We start from the raw sequence: 21,274 nt of genomic DNA on the forward strand, positions 1-21,274 counted from the left end.
GTATAAGCAGAAGCATAGTGTCCAGATCACGCGAAGTGATGGTATCGCTCTACTCTGCTCTGGTTAGACCTCGCCTAGAGTACTGTGTTCAGTTTTAAGCATCACAATTTCAGAAGGATATAGACAGGCTGGAACGTGTCCAGAGGAGGGCAACGAAGGTGGTAAGGGGTCTGGAGACCAAGTCCTATGAGGAAAGGTTGAAGGAGCTCAGTATGTTTAGCCTGGAGAGGAGATGACTGAGAGGTGATATATGAGAACCATTAAGTACTTGAAGGGCTGTCATATAGAGGATGGCACAGAGTTGTTTTCCACTGCCCCAGAAGCCTGGATCAAAACCAGCGGGTTGAAATTAAATCAAAAGGGTTCTCGACTAAACATTAGAAAGAACTTCCTGACAGTTAAAGCAGTCCATCAGTGGAACCCTCCTTGGGAGGTGGTGGGCTCTCCTTCTTTGGAAGGTTTTAAGCAGAGAATAGGTGGCCACCTGACAGCAATGGTTGTTCTTTGAACCTAGGCAGATCGTGAGAGGAAGGGTAGGAAGGGTTGCACCAGTGCTTAGTTCTTGTGGCCTTTCTATGTTCTCATGGCCCAGGGTAATGTCGATCGCCACTTTGGGGTCAGGAAACAATTTCCCCCAGGCCAATTTGGCTAGGGATCCTGATGGTGTTTTGCCATCCTCTGGACATGGAGTAAGGGTCACTGGGTGTGTGTAGGAGGGGTAGATGTGAATTTCCTGCACTGTGCAGGAGGTTGGACTAGATGACCCTGACTCTGCCTCTTGTGGCAGTCATAGGCTCACCATGTGTTTGCATACGGCAGACAACCTCTCAGTAATTCTCTTTGTTGCCCAGTGCTCCTCTAAGTGGAGAAAAACCAAGGGAAGAAAGGTTCCAGCCTCTGTGCCAGCAACCTCTACTTGGGTTTAGAGGTTGCTGGCACGAGGTTTGTGTCCATTTCAAACCTCTTGAATTCCAGATCAGTTTCACACTGGAGCAGTCTCATTCTACATTGCTTTAAAACAGCCCCAAAGACCTTTTGCTTTCCATGTGCCTGTTTTAATTAATTCCCCCCACAGATAGGAGGTTCTCTGTAACAGTGGGTTGTTGGAGAATAAGGACATATGTACTGTCAAACCCTTCAATTCCCACTCTCTGTGGGCAGCTTTAGATAATACGTTTCTGCATCTGCATGCTCTGGTTTTAACATGCTCTTTGCAGTCATGTGGCAGCTGAGGGGAACTGCTTCTTTTTAAAAAGAGAGAGCTAAAAGAGGCTCTGAATGGTGCTGCAGGGGGCTTCTGCTCTACCCAAATGCCATTTTCTCGAATGAAAATTGGGCCATTTCCACACTACTCACCTTCATCTGGAACGCTGTGGAACGTTGCGAAAAAAATGCGGAAGATAGCGTCTTCTCGTACGAGTTTTGCACTATGTCGCGCAAAACTCGTGCGAGAAGACACTATCTTCTGTGTTTTTTTTGCAAAGTTCTGCAGCGTTCCAGATGAAGGTGAGTAGTGTGGAAACGGCCCTGCTCTCAAGAGATTTTGCAGCTGCGCATGGAGAATCTCTGCACAAATTCTCCATGTGGAGCAGCAAAGTTGGCAATATATGTCCCTCCCCAGCTTTCACACAGGAAAACAGCTTGGGAGAAATGCAGGAACGGAGCCCTCCCCTTGTGGCGCCATTCTGAGCTCTCATTTTTAAAGAAAGCAGTTCCCCTCAGCTGCTGCATGACTGCAGAGAACTGGTCGACCCGTTAGACGGATACAGTCTATTGGGCTTCTTACCAGGAACTGGTTACTATCAACTTTATCCTTGGAGGATCTATACATGTTATGTCCTAATTGTATGGAGTAGTGGAACAGAAAAAATCGTGGTTGTGATATAATGTAACACATCCAGGACTGTAACTTGATGTAAAATTGTTGTTAACCTTTTGTGCATTATTTTTTGGGGGACTAGTGCAATACTGACTATAATAATAATAACACTTAAAGCTGTATTCTTGAATATAGGGCATAGGAATTGAAAATTGTTCTCACGGAACATTGATATTGCGTTAGCATTTTAAATGTATGGTTCTGATACAGATACACTTAAAAATCTCTTTTGGGCATGCCATGCCTCAGGCGGGGTGAGCCACCTTACGCTGCCACCACTCTGGGATTTAGGGTCCCTTGGGAAGGCCCAGAGAACCCTCCCAACCCTTCTGACCTCCGTAGCTTGGCCAATAAACAGGTGTGTCTGCCAGGCCTGTCTTCTCACCCTGCCTGGATGAGGGCCTCTCCCCCTAGCAGGAACCTCCTCCGGCCTGCTCCCTGAGAGAAAGAACACAGGCTTTTCCCTTCCCAGACTTATATAGCACCAGCCCCGTGTTCTGATTGGCCAAAAAGGGTGCCAAAACGGCCAGGGGCTCCTGGGAATTGTAGGCAGGCCTACTCCCACTGCTAACAGGCTTCTGAGGCCTTGCTAGGCCTTCCTGGCACAGCTAGATCATGACAGGGAAAAAGTCTGTATATAGCTAGATATTAGTTACTTTGTGGTAGGAACCAATAAAAAGATAATACCTTTGCATAAATGAATACATAGAAAATGACTTGAAGATGAAGTTTGTGTTTTTTTCTTAGTTTTCACGACGCAGTCTTTTTGGATAGCATGACTGTGGAGAGCTGGTGTTTTTTACTCAGCACACGCGTCACCGCATGCTGAGAGCTTTGGGGGAGGAGCTGGGCAGTGATAAGAAATTTGGTGTAGTGGTTAAGAGCAGCAGGACTCTAATCTGGAGAACCAGGTTTGATTCCCCACACTGCCAGTTAAAGCCAGCTGGGCGACCTTGGATCTGTCAGGCTATGGATGACAGGATACAGCAGTCAGATCTCTGGGCCATTGCATCAAGACACAGGTTCCTGGTTAAATGGCTTTTTCTTCAGAAATCAGATCATTTCCATATACAGGTCCACAGCTTACTTAGAAACAAGAAAGCTTCTAGGCAGTACAGCTTCCTTGAAAGGAATGGAGGCTTGAGGAACATACAGGTCTAAATACTCAAACAATCCCCTCCTCCCTAACCCACAAGTTTGAGCGGGAAGAAGTCTGGGAATCTCTGCTGGAGTTTATACCAGAGCTAGACAAGACACAGAGAGGCATAACATAGACAGTAACATTTCAGGCACTCCAAGGTCATTTTGATAGGCTTCAAAGAAATACACAGATTATGCGGCTGAGTTCTCCAGCAGGGAGGAAGAGAAACAAAAGTGAAGCACATAGCATTTGCAATATAAAATCAAACCACAGTACTGACAATTAGCATCCCCTAGAACAATGACATGGATGGAGGCGTATAGACATACATGACAGGGTCAGCCACAGCTTCTAGGAGTTCTTTCAGCCCCACCCACCTGACAGGGTGATTATTGTTGTGTGTAAGGATCTTGCCAAGGAATTACAAAAGACTCCACTGGTTGGTTTTTTGAAGCTTTATTGTAAGACCAAGATATTACAAAGACATTGTTAGGAATAAAGCACATGCAAAATCCAGTAACACATATACTTCAGATAATCAGTTTCCCCCTCTTTTGGGGGGATGGGCCTGAACACCTGAGAGCTCAAGGCCTGAGAGCTCAAGGCCGTCTGGCCAGCTGCACAACCTCGAAGGAGAAACCCGGCTGCACAACCTTGGAAGAGCAGCTTGGCTGCATCATCCCCCACCCTTGGGACTGAGGGCAGATGCCAACATCCTGACATTGTGGGGATAATAATGACATACTTTGTAAACTGCTCTGAGTGGGCGTTAAGTTGTCCTGAAGGGCGGTATATAAATTGAATGTTGTTATTATTATAAGAAGCACTTCGTCAACCCGTGGCAAAAGAAAATACCGGGGAAAGTGTGGTTCCCAGAAAAAAATGCCTTAACAGTAGGAAAACAGCCTGCGTAGGTTTTGCAAACTGAGACGTATGGAGCTCTGGGGAAAAGCTGCCGAAGATCTGTGGGCGGGCTATGCCTATAATGGCTTGTGGAAACAGTCGTGTGCTGGTGGTGATGGAAAGCCTGTATGGTGAGAATTCTGCAGCTTCCCGTCTTATTCCAACAACAAGTGTATTTGCGTTGCAGTTATTTTATACCAGATTGGTATTGTTGCGCACAGGGCTGGGCACAGCAGGCAGGAGGCTCACTGGTACTGCAGGGCTGAACACAGCAGGCAGGAGTTCAGTATTGCAAGACAGCAAACCAGGGTCCAGGATTCAGGCCAGGAGCCAGGGTCAGGCTATCAGTCAGGGAGTGAGAGAGCGGCAGGCAGAAGAGTAGTCAATAGGCAGGCCAAGGTCAAGTCCAAACAAGCAGTAGAGCAAGGTACACAAACATCCAGGTAGCAGGGAGTGGCGAGCTGAGTTGCTTCCACGCTTGGTCTTCTCAGCGTCTTCCTTTATTGCTGTTCTAATGAGGGCCAGCTGTTGCCTCTCCCTCGAACAGCTCCGCCCGGCGTTGTGCTAATAGCCGGCTACTCCTCCGCCTTTCCAGAAACGCTGCCTTATCTCTAAGTTTCCTCCTTTCAGCTGGCCCCAGAGGCTCGGATTTCGCTCTAGCCCTGGGGGAGTCTTTGTCTCTTACAGCCTCTGTGGAGGTTTCTGGCTGTTCCTCGTCCCTGACAGTCTCTGCAGAAGCTCCAGGCTGTTCCTGCTGAATTCCCTCTGGAGCAGCAGCAGTAGTTTCTGACTGCTCCTCCTCTCCCATAGCTTCTGCAGGGGCTTCCGACTCCAGAGGAGATTCTGCTGGCCCTTCCTGCTCATCTTCTGAGGAGGACTCTGAGGCAGTAGGTAAGGTGGCCAGTCGGGGCTAGGGCTGACTCATGACAGGTATACTCTATTGGGAGAGTAAACAGTATTAAGGTGAAAGAGCTACTGGATGCTCTTCTGGTCAGGTTACTAACAATCAGGGGCATGAAAAATGAAACAAACAAGCTGGAAATAAACCTGGAAGTCACTGTTTAGTTTTGTTAAAGCAGCTTTCTGATCTGTGAACTATATCACAGAAAACAAATTATAATAACACTAGCAACCAAGCCCGTTTTAAAAAACACAGGCTCTAGAAAATGGAGCACCCACTGGAGGGACAGGCCACCTCACCTTGGCTTCCTGCTGCAGCATGCCGTCTGGAGGGATGGGTCACCTCACCTGGCCTTTCCACCATACCTGCACCCTCTGGACTTCCCTCCCCAACGGCACCCTCCGGAGGAATGGGCTGCCTTGCCTGGCCTTCCCGATGTGGCACTCTCTCTGGGGGGGGGCGAACTGCCTTGCCTGGCCTTCCCACCACAGTGGCACCCTCCAGATGTACGGGCTGCCCCACCTTGCCTTCCCACTGTGGCAGCGCCCTCTGGTGATGCACCAGGATAAAAGATGAGTCGTCACCAATACTGTTTACCTTTTATGTAATAGGATGCTCCCACTAAAAAATTGGTGTGTTTCCTTTTGGTTCTTACCTTGCAGCAGCGGCAGCAACTTGTTTTCCTTAACGACATTCACCAATCAGATCCCAAGAAGAGAGAACCCTTATGTTATTAACTTTGTTGGCAGGAAGGGGGAATATGCGAAATGCGCACGAGTGAATTTTTTTTTCTGTCACTATCTGGGCAATATGCTTTCTATACAAAGAAGCATCACCGGGAATAACTGCAGCTAATCCAAAGGGTCTCCTATCCTCCCTTGACCAATATTAAGATAATCAATGAAGAATAAATAAGTATATCAATATTTAGTGCATAAATGAATCGTTTAAAGTGCTAACGTGCAATAAATAACTATAGTTATTAAAAAGATTATCCCAACAACATCTTACATACAAAAGTCTTCACATCCAGTAATAAATACATAAATACATCCAAATATGCCAAACAGAGTATGCATTAATCTGTTTATGGCCATAACCATTAGCGTATTTGGATGCATATTGATATACTTATTTATTGTTCATTGATTATCTTAATATTGGTCATGGGAGGGTAGGAGACCCTTTGGATTAGCTACTGCCTGGGCTATGGCATTGTCTCCCTGCCAATCAGATCCTTGCAAGCAGAGACCCCCTCCCTCTTTGGAAACTTTGGGAAGGGGGAATGTACAGACTTCAATCATAGGCTGTTTTGGGGGGCGTGAATCTTGGTTTGTTTTGTGGTGCTTCCTGGGCACTGGTCCATTTCCGCCACCTGTATCAGGGCACTCGGACGGTTGGTCGCAGTGAGGAAAACTGCTGTGGGGAGGGGCAAGTGGTTTATTCAGTCAAACTTGATAAAAGCCCTGGAAGACTTCGATCACAGGCTGCAATTCAAAAGACACTTCCCTGGGAGTGAGCACTATTAAATAATATGGGACGTACAATGTAACCCCCTGCTCTGGCTCCCATTGGTTGGTTCATTGGCTCATCTGGTTACCTCCTCCACCCTGTGGGGTGTGTAGGTTGGGTTAAGAAAGCATAGCTGTCATTCAGGTTGGTATTTTGTTGAATTGAATTTTATTGTTGGTTTTAACTATCATTGTTATCTGCCCTGAGCCCATTTGTGGGGAGGGCAGAATGTAAATTGAATCAATCAATCAATTAAAGTAGGCCTGTTTCGGATTGCTCCCCCCCCCCCCCCGATCCTGCAAGCCATTTGACTACTCTACCCTTTCAAAAACAATCCTGCCTGCCCACAGCAAAAGGAAAACATATGGGGGAAACACAGGGGTTGGGGAGGGTATCAGACAATCATACCTGCCCTCTTGCCTGCACTTGGGTGCTGGAGATTGATGGCAATTAATGTAAGAACACCCCCCCTCCAATCGTGGGAACAAAATTTCCAAGCAGAAGGCTACATGGTACCAACAGACAACAGCAGAATGCAAAGGTAATAATTTATTGGCTTTTTAACAGAAAAAGAAAATAGTGAACATAAAGCAGGCTTGTTTTTAATGCCACTGCCTACTAACCCTTTGGCAGCCAGTTTTCCACCATGTATCAGCTTTGCATCTGCTGACACTCGCTTTCTTCAGGTTTTGTTGGTGTGGGTGCGTGTATGTAGTGTAAGGAAGGGAAAAAGTGGATCAATGATTTAGAGAGAGAACTGTATTCTGTGCGATTTGGTGCCATTAATTGCAAAAACAGCTGCCCAAAGAGCCTGGAAGCCCTTACTGAAAGAAATGGGGCACAAACTCATGATAATGGGAAAAGCCAAATGGCTTAAGTCCAAGACAGCAGCACCAAATCTGGAAAAACCAACATTGGTACATAGTTCCTTGGAACCCCCAAATCTGAAACTGAAAATTTTTTCAGTGTGCTTACTTACCACTGCTAACAACCCAGCTTCCAAAGCCTGGGCTGGAGTCAGAAGGGGCCCCTGCTGAGCAAGGGGGGAAAGTGTTGGGAATCTTGAGGCTTCCCAAAATGGGTGGCAGTGAAGCACTCAACAGAAATCTCCCAACCCCCCATTTTTTGATCAGTAGAAGCAGCACCCTTGTTCACATGTTACAGTGAACGTGTGTACATCCTGTATCTATGCTTGTACATTTGTTGGTAAAAAACCAGCAGCACATGTTCACTTTGCAAATGAAACCAGAGGCCAGTCATGGGAGAAATGTTGGATGCCAATCAGCAGTATGCACCTTGAATGTAGCATTAATAAACGTGCATGTAAAGAAAAACCAAGTGTGCACTGTACACAGATCCCAGATGCGTTCACTGTAACTTGTGAACAAAGCATGTAAATTACAAGAAGTAGCACCCTGTCTATAGCTGGAAAATACTAAGATTAATTTATGGGCCTGCTGATTTGGGATCGTAAGTAAAGTCCTATTGTATCATATCAGTGGTAAATCTGATGCCTCTGGGAAGCTAACAAGCCACACCTTGGAGCTTCTCCCCAAGAGGGGTGAGTGAGTAAGAGTTTTATGGCAGTAAACTAACAGCAGCTGAATTCCATCCAGACTAAGAGTCTGTCTACATGAGACATCTTATATGAGGACGCTCAACTGTAGGGAGATGCAATGTTAGCCAGGACACGTAGTTTAAAAGGACAACGCTGAAGGCTCTGTCAATTTCACCTATCTACACAGAGCCTGCAAAGATTGCTCCTGAGAGGGTTTGTTAATTTCGTCTTTGCCTCCCAGTAGGGGAGGAGAAATTCACAGGGCCTTTGGGGAAGTGAAGATGAAATTAACAAACCCTCTGAAGAGTGATCTCAGCCAGCTCAAGAGAGAACTTGGCTCTGTCTTTTAAAACTATGTTTCCTGGCTAACATTGCATCTCCCTACATTTGAATGTCCTCATGTAAAATACCTTGTGTAGAGAGACTCTAAGTTCCTCTCCTTGCATGGCCAGTGGTGTAAGCCAAAGGGTTACACCTATAGCCCTGGAAAGAGAGGACTCCTGGTCACATAGCAAGGGATCTGCTTTAGGCCACCTCATCAGCCAGGAACTGCTGATCCATTTCCTTCATTTGCCCTCATTGAGTAATTATATTGTTTTAAAAACTATATTTCAATATTTTTCTGCGATCTGCTTTGGTCCCAATGGGAAGTAAAGCAGCATACAGATACTGAATTATTTATGTCATTTATAGCCCACTTTGCTCACTGAGACTCAAGGCAGATTACACAGTATGAGCTTAGTATAATCAGTATCAAGTACATTTCCATACAGCGTCAAGGACATTTCTATAAACAATGCCATAGGGTAAATAGATAGACGTTTAAAAAGACACAACATTAGCAAGAATCCAATACAAAGAAGAAGAAAATACTGGAACAGAACATAATCACTTCTAGGATTGATATTAGACAACATAAAGCGCAGGTAGTACATAGGAGTACATATTTAAAGCAACAGATAATATGTAAGGCAACATAATGGTGAAGTCAATGGTCCCTAACTCATTAGCAAAGCATCTGAGACCCCATCCCTACAATACAGCCCTCCCATTTGAGTAAAAAGCCTTTTTGAATAATTCAGTTTTGCATCATTTGCAGAAAGCCAGGCTCTTCTGACCTCCTCAGGCAGGCCATTCCACAGAGTAGGGGCCACCACAGAGAAAGCCCATGTATGGGCTGCTGTTGATTTTGCCCATGTGCAGCCTGGCACCTGCAGGAGACCCTGTTCAGATGAGCAAAGCTGTTGTAGAGGAACATAGGGAGGGAGGCGGTCTCGCAGGTATGCTGGACAAAGGCCATGAAGAGCTCTGTACCAATACCTTGAACTGAGTGCGGTAACTGATAGGTAGCCAATGCAAAATCAAAAAGAGTCCAGTAGCACCTTTAAGACTAACGAATTTTATTGTAGCATAAGCTTTCGAGAATCAAGTTCTCGAAAGCTTATGCTACAATAAAATTGGTTAGTCTTAAAGGTGCTACTGGACTCTTTTTGATTTTGCTACTACAGACTAACACGGCTAACTCCTCTGGATCTGTAGCCAATGCAGAATCTGATAATAAGAGTTATGCTGCATTTGGAAATTTTGTTTGGCTATACAGCCTTTAGTAGATCTCTGCTTCTCCATTTCCTTGTGTCTTTTTGTTGTTTGAATTTTTTTAACCAGTTCTGATGGATCTCTTACTGGCTACTGATTCTTGCTCTGAGAAAAGCTGTCTTAAGTAAATGTGGCTTAATGCACAAGACTATACGTAACAAGCAATGGACAGGTACACACTAGAAATACAATTGCCCTGATCCACACATTGTGTTACCAATACACACAGCGTGAATGTTCTGAACCATTTCAAATTATTTTTCCTTTTACTATAATGGCAAAAGGGGGTGGATACAGTTCTGTCATGCAAAGGCCATATTCAGCTTTTATCTGTAGGGGTGTTTTTGCAAATTTTTTTTGATAAAGTGTACTGCTGTGCGCAACTCAAACAGCCACAAATTCTCTACCTTTTCGAACTATAGAGGAAATACAAGCAAAACTGAGCTCCAAATGCATTTGAAACTGGAATATTAGTTGCTGGTGACTATTTTCCCAACAGTGTGAAAGGTTATATGCTGGTAGTCTCCAAAAGGACAAGTCCATGGAGAAACATTGCCAGGTACTCTGGTCAATGTTTGGGGCTCCAGGGGTACTCATGTGAGTCAGTTGAGTGGGCGACAGGAAAAGAGCACAGCCTTTTCTCCTCCACCTTCAGAGAAATGGGACCTGGAGCGAGACACGCTTTACTCCGTTATTACTCACACTGTGAAAAATGCTGAAAAGAGCAAGAGAACGGCCTTTCCACTGAAAAGCATTAGCTTAAAATGCAGTGGCAGCTGATATAAGTAAGCATAGCTTTCCCAGTAGAGGATCTATAATTGCTACATCTGGCAACTTCAGGATATTTTAAAAAATTATATTGTCTCTCCCACCACAGGGGTATAATACCAGTGTTTTAAAATGCATTTTAAAAATACAATATCTCATTAGGATGCATTCAGATTGTACCTTTGTAAATGTTGAATTTCGGAGCCAGCACAAAAACGGGTAAGGGAATGAAAAGTGGAATTTTGATTATGCACACATTGAGATCCTGATAGAAGTGACTTGGTTGACACACAGTGTGGTGGGGAAAGCGTGGGGCCTTTTCCATCCTGCAAATGGGAGGCTGAGATCATTGTGTTTCATAACAACCTTGTACAGAGGATGTAAAATGGGGGCGGGGAGCAGAGAGAAGGCGATACTTATTCAAATGACTGGAAAGCTTGACCCCAGTTCATCCTTCTGCACAAGGCACAAGCCTCTCCTTCCCATGGCACAAAAAGGCCCATTTGCTGGAAATCTTCAATTCTACAATGTGCCTAGCTTGGGAAATTCCTGGAGATTGATGAGAGCCAAGCTCTCCATTACAGCTGCAAGACCAGGACGTCTACATTTCCCAATAAAAATTGAGGGAAGCTGACAAGTGTCCAACCTGTGTCAGGCGTCACTTGTAGCTTGGCTCTGAGGAGTAGTGCCTGGGGAGGACAGGGGTTAGGGAGGGGGTATGCCATAGACTCCACCCTCTAAAGCAGCCATTTTTCCCAGGGGATCTATATAGTCTAGAGATCAGTTAGGGTTGCCAGTACACTGGCAGGGACGAGGGTTCCCCCACTACCAGCCTCTGCCCCCCCCACTCACACCACTCAGCCGGCCGGCAAGGAGAAAAGGCGAGGGAACAGGCTTTCTGGGGCATGCTCCCAGCTTTGCACCCAGCTTTGCACTTGGGGCCTGTGCGATTACATCACTCCCAGAAGTGACGCCATTGCACCATGCTGGGAAAGCACGTGCGTGAGAGAGAGCAGATACAGAAGGTAAGTGCTAGCTCTCCCCTGCCAGGAGGGTAAGCAGGGTTGCCTGGTCCCTTGGAAACTTGGACACAGCTTGACTTAACCAAAGAAAGATATTTATTGTGCTACAATAGAATAAAATACAGTGAGCACACAGTATCTAGGAAGTTACTGTGCATTACGGTTTGCAGTAATAAAGGGAAGAAAGGGCAATGAGTCTAGTTTCTAACTGTTCCTTGAGTACCTGAGTACCTGTTCCAAATAGTACCTGAAACATCCACTGCCCAGATGGTGTTCATCACTTGGGAGGAATAGGGGATGCAGGGACGCTTGCCTCGAGCAGCTTCCCTTCTCCATCCCAGTGAGCCACAATACAAAAGGTACCAGATCCTTTTAAAACTCTCTTCCCCCCCCAAAGGTGGGATAGAGTTCAAACCAGTCTCTTGCCAATTCCATATTCCAGCTGGCCCTTGTCATGTAGGCACATGTAGGCTGATTTTATGATGGTACTCAAAAGGCTAGAATAACATCCATTTATCCCTCACAGGATTTCAAGTTTATAACAAACATCCCAATGAGGTGTCAATTAGAGCAAATGGTATCCAGCCCTGCCTGATTTATTGCTTCTTCCCTGCTGAAATGGGATGCTTTCCCAGGCTGGATTTGAGAAGGCGAATCACAAGCCAGTTTGAGATCTAAAAGGCTTGCAGGTGTATGCTCTTATCATGACACCCTCCCCTTTAAGCTGGACAATGCGATGGAAATACTCGCAATCAGGATTTCTGCCTACCAGACTTCTAGCCCCACCAAGAGAAAAGGAGCAGACAATATAAAACACCCTTAAGCAGTATACTGGTAGAAAAGAGCAAGAGATCAGTAGCACCTATAAGACTAACAACATTTGTGGTAGGGTAGGAGCTTTGTGATCCACAACTGAAGATCACTGAAGAATCACAGATTCTGAAGAAGTGAGCTGTGGCTCACGAAAGCTCCTACCGTACCACCAATTTTGTTAGTCTTTTAGGTGTTACTGGACTCTTGCTCTTTTCTACTGCTACAGACAGACTAACACGGCCACCCATCTTTATCCATCTTAAGCAGTATACTTTATTTCTAGAACACTTACCAAAATGCAGTATAAAAAGAACAAGGAAAAGAGTTTCCTGAGCATAGTAGAGATGCACATTTCAGAAAACAAGAGACAAGCAGCACAGAGTACAGAGAAAAGTTAGGCAATTTAAAGTTTAAATCACACTTCCGGGATCAAGGGCAGTGTTTCAGGTAAACTCTCTAGACACCATTGGCTGCCACATTCTTTCTGCCAGGAATGTGTTGAGCGTCAAACTCAAAATCTTGTAGTGCAGTGGCCCACCTCATCAGCTTTGGATTTTTACATTTTGCCCATTACAACCATACTAGAGGGGACTGATCTGTTGGGAGTAGGAAAGACCTTCCCCATAAATAAGGAATCAGATGGTCGGTTGCCCAGATGGTCCCTAAACACGCCTTCTCCATTGTTGCACAGTTCGCTCCTGGGGCAGAAGTTTCCTCATCAAAAACACCACAGGATGGAGAAACCTATGCTCCCTCTTCTGAGAGAGCACACCCTGGCCCCTCTCTGAAGCATCAAGTCATAAGGACAAAAGGCTTCCAGAAACCAGGCAGCAGATGCACAAGCCATCAGCTTGGCTTTAAGAGTATCAAATGCAGTTTGGCACTGTTCAGTCCAGACTATCTCATCTGGTTGACGTTTGTGGCATAAATCAGTTAAAGGGGTGGCAATCTCATTGCAGAGGTCCACAAAATGCTGATAATAGCCTGACAGGTCAAGGAAAGACTGAAGTTGTTCCTTAGTGGTTGGGGAGGCCACTGTTGAATTGCTTCCACCTTGGACGCAAGAGGAGGTATTTCCCCTATCCCCAACTTGTGCCCCAAGTATACAACCTCTGGGTGCCTGATCTGGCACTTGCAAGCTTTCAGGCTGAGACCTGCCTTCTGCAGTCATCGTAGGACAGTCTGCACATTCTCCAGGTGTTATTACCAAGAATTACAGAACATGGCGATGTCTTCCAGGTAAGTAGCTACAAAGGGGAGCCCTCTCAGGAGGCAATGAATTAATCTTTGAAACATCATGGGTCTATTGCTGAGTCCAAAGGGCAAGACTGTGAACTCAAACAACCCCACATGGAACAGCAGATACGCTGTTTTATGGGGAAATTTCCTATGGCATCCATAATATTTGGGGGCGATTTTAATGCCAGGTTGGGTCAAAATGACAATCAAATATTAAATCAGTTTGGAGTAGGGAACCCAGACACCGCCATACCCCAAATTTATGTTAACCGACAATCATTAGATCTAGTGGCGAGCACATGTTTAACTCAAATGGCATATTATTTCGCGAGCACATGTTTAACTCAAATGGCATATTAATTGAATATTATCATCCTGAATGGTTCGTTACCTGATGATTGTCCAGGCCAATTTACATATTGGTCGGGTATAAAGCATTGATTACATAATGACTTCCTTTAATCTTTACAATAGTAATATTAAATTCAAGATTAGTGTGAGATCAGATAGTGATCATTTACCCCTTAGTGTAAGTTGGGGAGAAATACTAAGGCCCCCTAAGAATAGGGATAGGACTGGGCTGAACATGGTAGATCAGGTAGGGAGGGTTAAAAACAAATGGAATATTAAACTTAGTGAGAAATTCCTCATTTGGACTCAGATTGAAGAAGCAAAATCTATCTCCCATGCATTGACGTTTATAGAAAATGGAAATGCTATATTAAAAACATATTATATGCTTATATCAAAGCTTACCCCCCCACACACATCAAGAGTTGGTAGCTCCAAGGCAGACGAACACTACTGAATAAAAAGTGGTTTGACCTGGAGTGTGTACAAGCCAAGATTGAACTTATAGCAAGCCTAAAAGCATTCCAGCTAAACCCAAACCTAAATACCAACCTTGAAACCCAATCAAAGAAGAGGGAGTATAAAAAAGTATTGAAAAAAAAAGAAGATAGCGGCTGTGCATACTCAGTGGGAATCACTTATTAAGGCCACCAAGGAGAGGGATAATATGAGCTTTTGGAAAATAATTTCGGGAACGCAGGAGAACAAATGTAGGGTTATGACAAATACCATTCAATCGGAAATTTGGGAAAAACACTTTGATAGCCTGTACAAAGACCAATACTACATATCACCTAGAACCGACTGTTTAGCAAATATTCTATCTTGGCCTCCGGTCACAGTTAGTGAGGTCACCTTATTAATATTACAGCTAAAAAATGGCAAAGTGCCAGGAAGTGATGTCATTATAGTAGAACTGCTTAAAACACAACCCCACAAGAGTAGCGAAGGCTGACTTTGCCTGAGCCTCAAGGGGTAATCCAATTTGCAGATATTCTTTAGAGAGATCAAAGGTGGAGATGAACTTTGCTCTCCCCATGGTATCTAACAGTTCATCCAAGCAGAGCACAGGATATCCATCCTGATACGTGAGCGCATTCAGTTTGTGATCATCAGTACAATGTGATCTGGCTTTCTCACAAGGATGATAGGAGATTGAAAATCAAATCAATCAAAAAATCAAATAAATAAATAAATAAAAATAAAGGAGATGCCCAAGGGCTCTGGGACTGTTTGGTTATTCCCAACTGCAGCATCTTTTTGATCTCCTGATCCACCCATTCAGCCTGCTTCCCTGTAGCTCTTCAGGGAGCAAAGGAGATGGGGAGGGCGGTCACCAGTCAGAATATTATGCTGTGCTAGAGTGGTTCTACCTGACTTGTCTGAGAAATCCGATGAGAATTTGGACAGAACGCCTTGCATTTGGGTTTTCTGAATAGCAGTCAGGCTGGGGGGGGGCAATTCCCAGAGCCCTCCCTCCCTTCCCTCTGCTGTTGGCAATTTCCCTCCATGTCATCCAGTTCATTGGTGGAAAGCCAAATGGCCCGCAAATGTTTTTCAAATATAGACGTTGCCAGCATTGTGTGAGTGGGCCATCCTTTTAAAGGTGTGTGGAAATGGCCAAAGTTTGTAATGTTCTGTTGTGCGCTTGCCTTCGAGCCCTAGACTGGTTTGGTGTTTGTCGCATCCACTATGCAAAATATAAGAGCATGTATTTTACTGACACCTTAGGGTACATTTCCTCAATACCTTTAATGTATATCCCGCATATTCTGCCGCTTTTCCCAAGTCTAGGTTTGCTAGCAGTTTATGATTACTTTGTGCTAGTATGCAGTTAACATAAGTTCTGGTATCTATTTTGAACTAATCACATTTTTATTTCTGCCGTATGCACCATTGTTTTCAGCTCTTCCTCTTCTGAATTTGACCACTGCCAAAAGCAGTGTATCAGTGTATTTCAAGAAGTCCCTTTCCTGAAACCAAGGATAAGATTCAAAGTACTACAAGATGATAAAAACCGAGGAGGACTGGCAGTACCGAATATTAAACTGTACCATCAAGCAGCGGCATTAGCTTGGATCACAGATAGGATTATAAATCCAAGTAGCATACATATAAAATTAGAGACAGTGGGCGCTAAAAAAAACACCCATAATTATCCATGGATTAAGAAATCATGGAAAGCCATTCATAAACAAGGTGGGACTCATAAGGGATGGATTGCTTAAAATATGGTTTCAATGCAGAAACAGATTGAGCCCACTAATCTCCCCATTGATGTCTCCAGTTAATGCTCACTATGATGTAGCCATGAGAAATAGAATTGATCAGCTTAGTTATGAATCAATGATGGATGAAAAAGGACATGTAAAAACCTGGCAAGAAATCCAAGCTCAAGGCAGAAATATTCCATGGCTGACATATTATCAAACAGTATCAAGACTAAAGGAACAAATCCTTAAAGAAGGTGGTAGATTGAGAGAAAAAATGTAATATGAATTATTAATATCTGGAGATGGGAAGCATATCCTAGGGGAGATTTTTAAAATCCTACTGCAATATCACACACAAACAGAGCAAGTAAAAATTTGTATGATAAAATGGATGGAAAATTTTGGAGAAACCATCTTGATGAATGTATGGAAAAACGTATGGACTAAGGATATAAAATTTACAGACTTGAGAAGAGAGAAAATTGGTATAAAATGTTCTTTAGGTGGTACACTGCCCCCCAAAGACATTGCGAGAACGAGCAAGGGGGTGACAATGGGCACTGCTGGAAATGTCAAAGCGTGGAAGCAAGAGAATGCAAAAATATTGGATAAAGATACGTGAAGAGAGGCAGAAGATCTTTAAACTTAGATTTGAATTAAATCCGGAAAATATGCTTTTAAATATTCTACGTAAAAGGTAAAGGTGCAAGCGCCTTGTGCGACGTCCACTAATGTTAAAAAAGAGCAGGCAGATCTTTTACATTATATGGTGACAGGAGCAAGAGTATTATTTGCAGCAAAATGGAAAACAGACATCTGTCTTGATGTGTTAAAGTGGAGAGATAAGATTTGTGAATATGCATCAATGGCTAAATGGACTATTTATTTACACAACAGACCGATAGCCGAATTTTGGGGAAAATGGAAGGATTTCTTTGACTACTTAGGTAAAAACTAACTTTACTTAAGGCAATTTAGCATAAAGACAAGAGTTAAAACAAAAAAGCCAATATAGTCGTATGTATAGGCAAAATTAACCAAGGAGAGGGAAGGAGGGAAGGATATGGAAGGAGAACTATTATGTAACTCTGTTTAGGTACGGCAAGTTTCAAATGTATCCCTGTATTAGTTCAATGTAAGTTTAAATGCAGAGCTTGTATAAGTCTCAAAGCAACTCTATATGTATTGTTTATATAGATTGTATAAGTCTCAATTCAACGGCCAACCTAGTATTTGTATAGTCTTTTATTATGCACTTTCTATTTTTCACTTTCACATATATTTTTTTAAAATAAAATTTTAAAAAAAGAAGTCCCTTTCCTTATATCTCATTTACTTTTCTGAAGGTTTTACTCTCTGCAGTCCATAGCTGGGCAAAATAATATCTTTTATTACAATTGTAATCAGGGCATTTTTTCTGGGAAAAGAGGTGGTGGAACTCAGTGGGTTGCCCTCGGAGAAAATGGTCACATGGCTGGTGGCCCCGCCCCCTGATCTCCAGACAGAGGAGAGTTTAGATTGCCCTGTGTGCCGCTGAGCGGCGCGGAGGGCTATCTCAACTCCCCTCTGTCTGGAGATCAGGGGGCGGGGCCACCGGCCATGTGACCATTTTCAAGAGGTTCCAGAACTCCGTTCCTCCGCGTTCCCACTGAAAAAAAGCCCTGATTGTAACAAACTTATCCCCATGCTGGACATTTCTCTTTTTGCTGCATCTCTTGCCACACCGCCACAACTTTTGCAATCCTTTGCTCTTCCTTGCCCAGAAATAGATTTTTGGTGAGGTCTGGTGTTTTCCTACTTGTTTGTGAGGTATTTTTCATACCGCTCTGCTGTTTTCCGTTCTGCAAATATCAGTTCCGTGACTTCCCTCTACTTGTCCCACTTTGCAGCAACATTCTCATGATCAAAGTCCATGGGAGGTACTTGCTTGGTGCTGGATGCCATTCCTGTTCTGATTTTCAGTCCTTATTTACTTCTGACACCCTGGTATGTGTCTGGTCTCTCACAAATAAGTCTACACCACCATGTCTCAGTAACTTAACAACAACTTCTTTATGTAGCCATTTTACATTTATTCTCTCCCCCCTCCCACCAAGATACTCTGTTGCCCCCTCTGGTATATCCACAAACTACACTTCTAACCTACTCTTACCATATATCCAATTCCTGTTTCCCAATGAGTGGATACTTAAACCTGCACATTGGGAGAGTAGGTAAAGGTGTGCTAGCACTGAGTCATTACTGACCCATGAGGGGACGTCGCATCATGACATTTTCTTGGCAGACTTTTGTTACGGGGTGGTTTGCCATGGCCTTCCCCAGTCATCTACACTTTACCCCCAGGAAACTGGGTACTAGTTTCACTGACCTCAGGAGGATGGAAGGCTGAGTCAGCCTTGAACCAGCTACCTTCTGCCAGGATTGAACTCAGGTCATGAGCAGAGCTTGGCCTGCAGTACAGCAACTTACCACTCTACACCACAAGGCTCCTTAGGCACTTAGGAACAAAAGAAATGCTTCTGCAACCTTGGGGCACCCCCTCCCGAGGTTGCAGAAAAATCTCAGACCTGAAAACAAAGATATGAAAGGGTGCTGAATCCCCCCCCCAAAAAAAACAACTTCCTTGATGTCTGTGCATGCGCAGAACATAGGCTGAGTGAATGGTGTTGCAAAAACTGCAGGGCAGCAAGGCACACCAAATGACTCAGCCAGAGTTACAAATGGCCAGGTCAAACGTGGCATGCCGCTGCCAATCAAATAGAGTCTGTCCTGGCCACCAGCTGCTTCTGGGGACAGGGAACAGCGGGATTTGAGTCCAGTGGCACCTTAGAGACCAACAAGATTTTCAGAGCATAAGTTTTCGAGACTCAGAGTTCCTTCCTTCAGACACGAGTCCAAAGTGGGCGGAGAGCATGTCTTGCCTCTCCCCAGCCTGGCTGCCGTGGCTGCAAGCCACCATAGATCCACATGCCAGTGCTGCAAGCCTCCAAAGGAAGTGATGGGGAAGGGAAAAGGAAGGGTGTTTGAGGGGAAGAAAAACATGAAATATGCAGGTGAGGGGAATGCTAGGAAACCTAGGGAAGATCATAGAATCATAGGGTTGGGAGGGCTCTCTAGGGTCATCTAGAGTAGGCTGGGAGGTTAGGAAAAGTGAGACAGGAAAGAGTGCTGATGCAGTGTGGCTTCCTCTGATCTTCCCATGATGATGATGATGATGATGATGATGATGATGATGATGATGATGATGATGATGATGATGATGATGATGATAAACATTTGATTTATATACCACCATTCAGGACAACTTAACACCCACTCAGAGCGGTTTACAAAGTATGGTATTATTATCCCCACAACAATCACCCTGTGAGGTGGGTGGGGCTGAGAGAGCTGTGAGAGAGCTGTGACTGACCCAAGGTCACCCAGCTGGCTTCAAGAGGAGGAGTGGGGAATCAAACCTGGTTCTCCAGATTAGAATTCTGCCGCTCTTAACCACTATACCAAACTGGCTCCCTGTGAAATTTGTGGGGGACCCCTTGTATATTATCTTGGCAAAAGTGAGTTGGATAGAAGACTGGTGGAATAAGGGACAGAGGAGACGGTCAAAGGGAATGCCAGAGCAGGAAAGTAACTTGAGGTGTGAAAAGAGCTGTGTCACATATGCCAGCGTACCTGCCAATACTGTGTTATGCATTTTGTGCTGATCATAGCTGTTTGCTAAGGTTATATTCTGTATAAACCATCTAAGAGTGTGTAAACTGCTAACTTAAAATGCACTGAGCCAGTGGGGCTGTCTGTTATCTATTGAAAGTATTTCCTTTCACTTCTGTAGCAAGTGTCCTTGGAAGCAAGCTGTGGACAGCGAGCAATGTATCTTTTCTCAGACTGAGATGATTTCATTCTGTACTCTGTCTAGCCTAAACTAATCAGTTCCCATGTAACTCTTTGAGGTTTCATGCCAGAATGTCAACGGACCCAAAGGGCAGGAAGTTTACCTATAATTAGTAGTGCCCTGTTTTGAATAGTCACTTCTGCCAATTGCTACCTTTGTGTGAACACCTTGAACTGTATGGATCTCTAATAAAGTTGCTTCAACTTGAACACTTGTGCATTAACTGTAGAGAACTTGAAGGGACTGACATTTTGGCAGAAGTCCTTCTATTCCTTTGAACCCAAGACCTCTGACATTGGAGTACCGGTGCCATGCTGTACGAGTCTGACCAGGGGTTGTTGGCACCAGAGGAGCTCTAATACATGCTGGAGCCTCTACTGCATTCAGCAGGGACCTGGACTCTGCACAAGGCTTCCTGTGCCATGGCGGGAGCTTGTGAGAACCTAGAGGACAGCACACACCAAGACCCGACTGAATGGCATGGGCTCAATGCGACAGCATCGATGAAGAACGGACTGGAATTGTGGTGGGACATCAGTCTAGAGAAGTACTTCAGTTCCCCACTGAGGAGAGAAAGCTACCTATCCTGGGGAACTGATACCCCCCCTGAAATATTCTTAATGGGGACGAGGGACTCCACAGAAGGAAGATGCAAATGCATGCGATGGAGATGCCTTTGTTGAGGGCGTTTGTTCCTTGATCCCCGGAGAATGAGGACAATACAGAACTCAGCGGAGGGAGGGAGGATTCCCTAACCGACCTCCGTGAGGAGCTGCAGGTAATGAGGTGTGACCGCCACTGCACGGATTGGTGACAGGATTACAGTTATTTCCTACTACTTCGCAGCAGGCTACTTCGCAGCTCCAGAACAGGATGTTGCCACTGCATGGACCGGCAACGGGATCACAATTAACTCCTGCTACTTTGCAGCAGGCTGTTTTGCATCCTCAAGGGGGGCTGAAGGTACCACCACTATGACAGCAGCTACCGACTGGATTTCCGTCTCTTGGGGCCACTGCAGTAGCATTACCCAGGCCAGGAGAAAGGGAGAGAAAACCAGTGCCACCCTCCTCCACGAGGCCGATCCAGGGAATACCAGTCGGAGTACAAGTCAGCCCTCCACAAAATGGCGTACCGATGAGTCCACCTCTTCAGGGGACCCCCTTCATGGTGCTACTTCGAGGAACAGCAGGGTGCCTGCCGCCACTTCCGCCAAGGGGGGGGACAATCGCTGCAATTTCCTCGTCTTCCCTCTCCAAGCACCGCTAGCACCGATTGCTCCAGCAGGGAATGGAATACAGGGGGGTCTGTCGCATCACGGGGCCCCTGTCATGCAACCACCCTCTGGAGTACCAAGAAGGCAGCCACCATTGTTTCAGCCGCAGGTGGCCCCTCCACCCTGTAGATGTCCTGCCGTACTGCTGCCACATCTACCTCAGCCTCCCCCTGCGGCCCTGATCCCCAGACTGCAAGCTGCTCCAGGGGG

The sequence above is a fragment of the Eublepharis macularius genome, chromosome 18 (assembly GCF_028583425.1).
Source record: "Eublepharis macularius isolate TG4126 chromosome 18, MPM_Emac_v1.0, whole genome shotgun sequence".
NCBI lineage: Eukaryota > Metazoa > Chordata > Lepidosauria > Squamata > Eublepharidae > Eublepharis > Eublepharis macularius.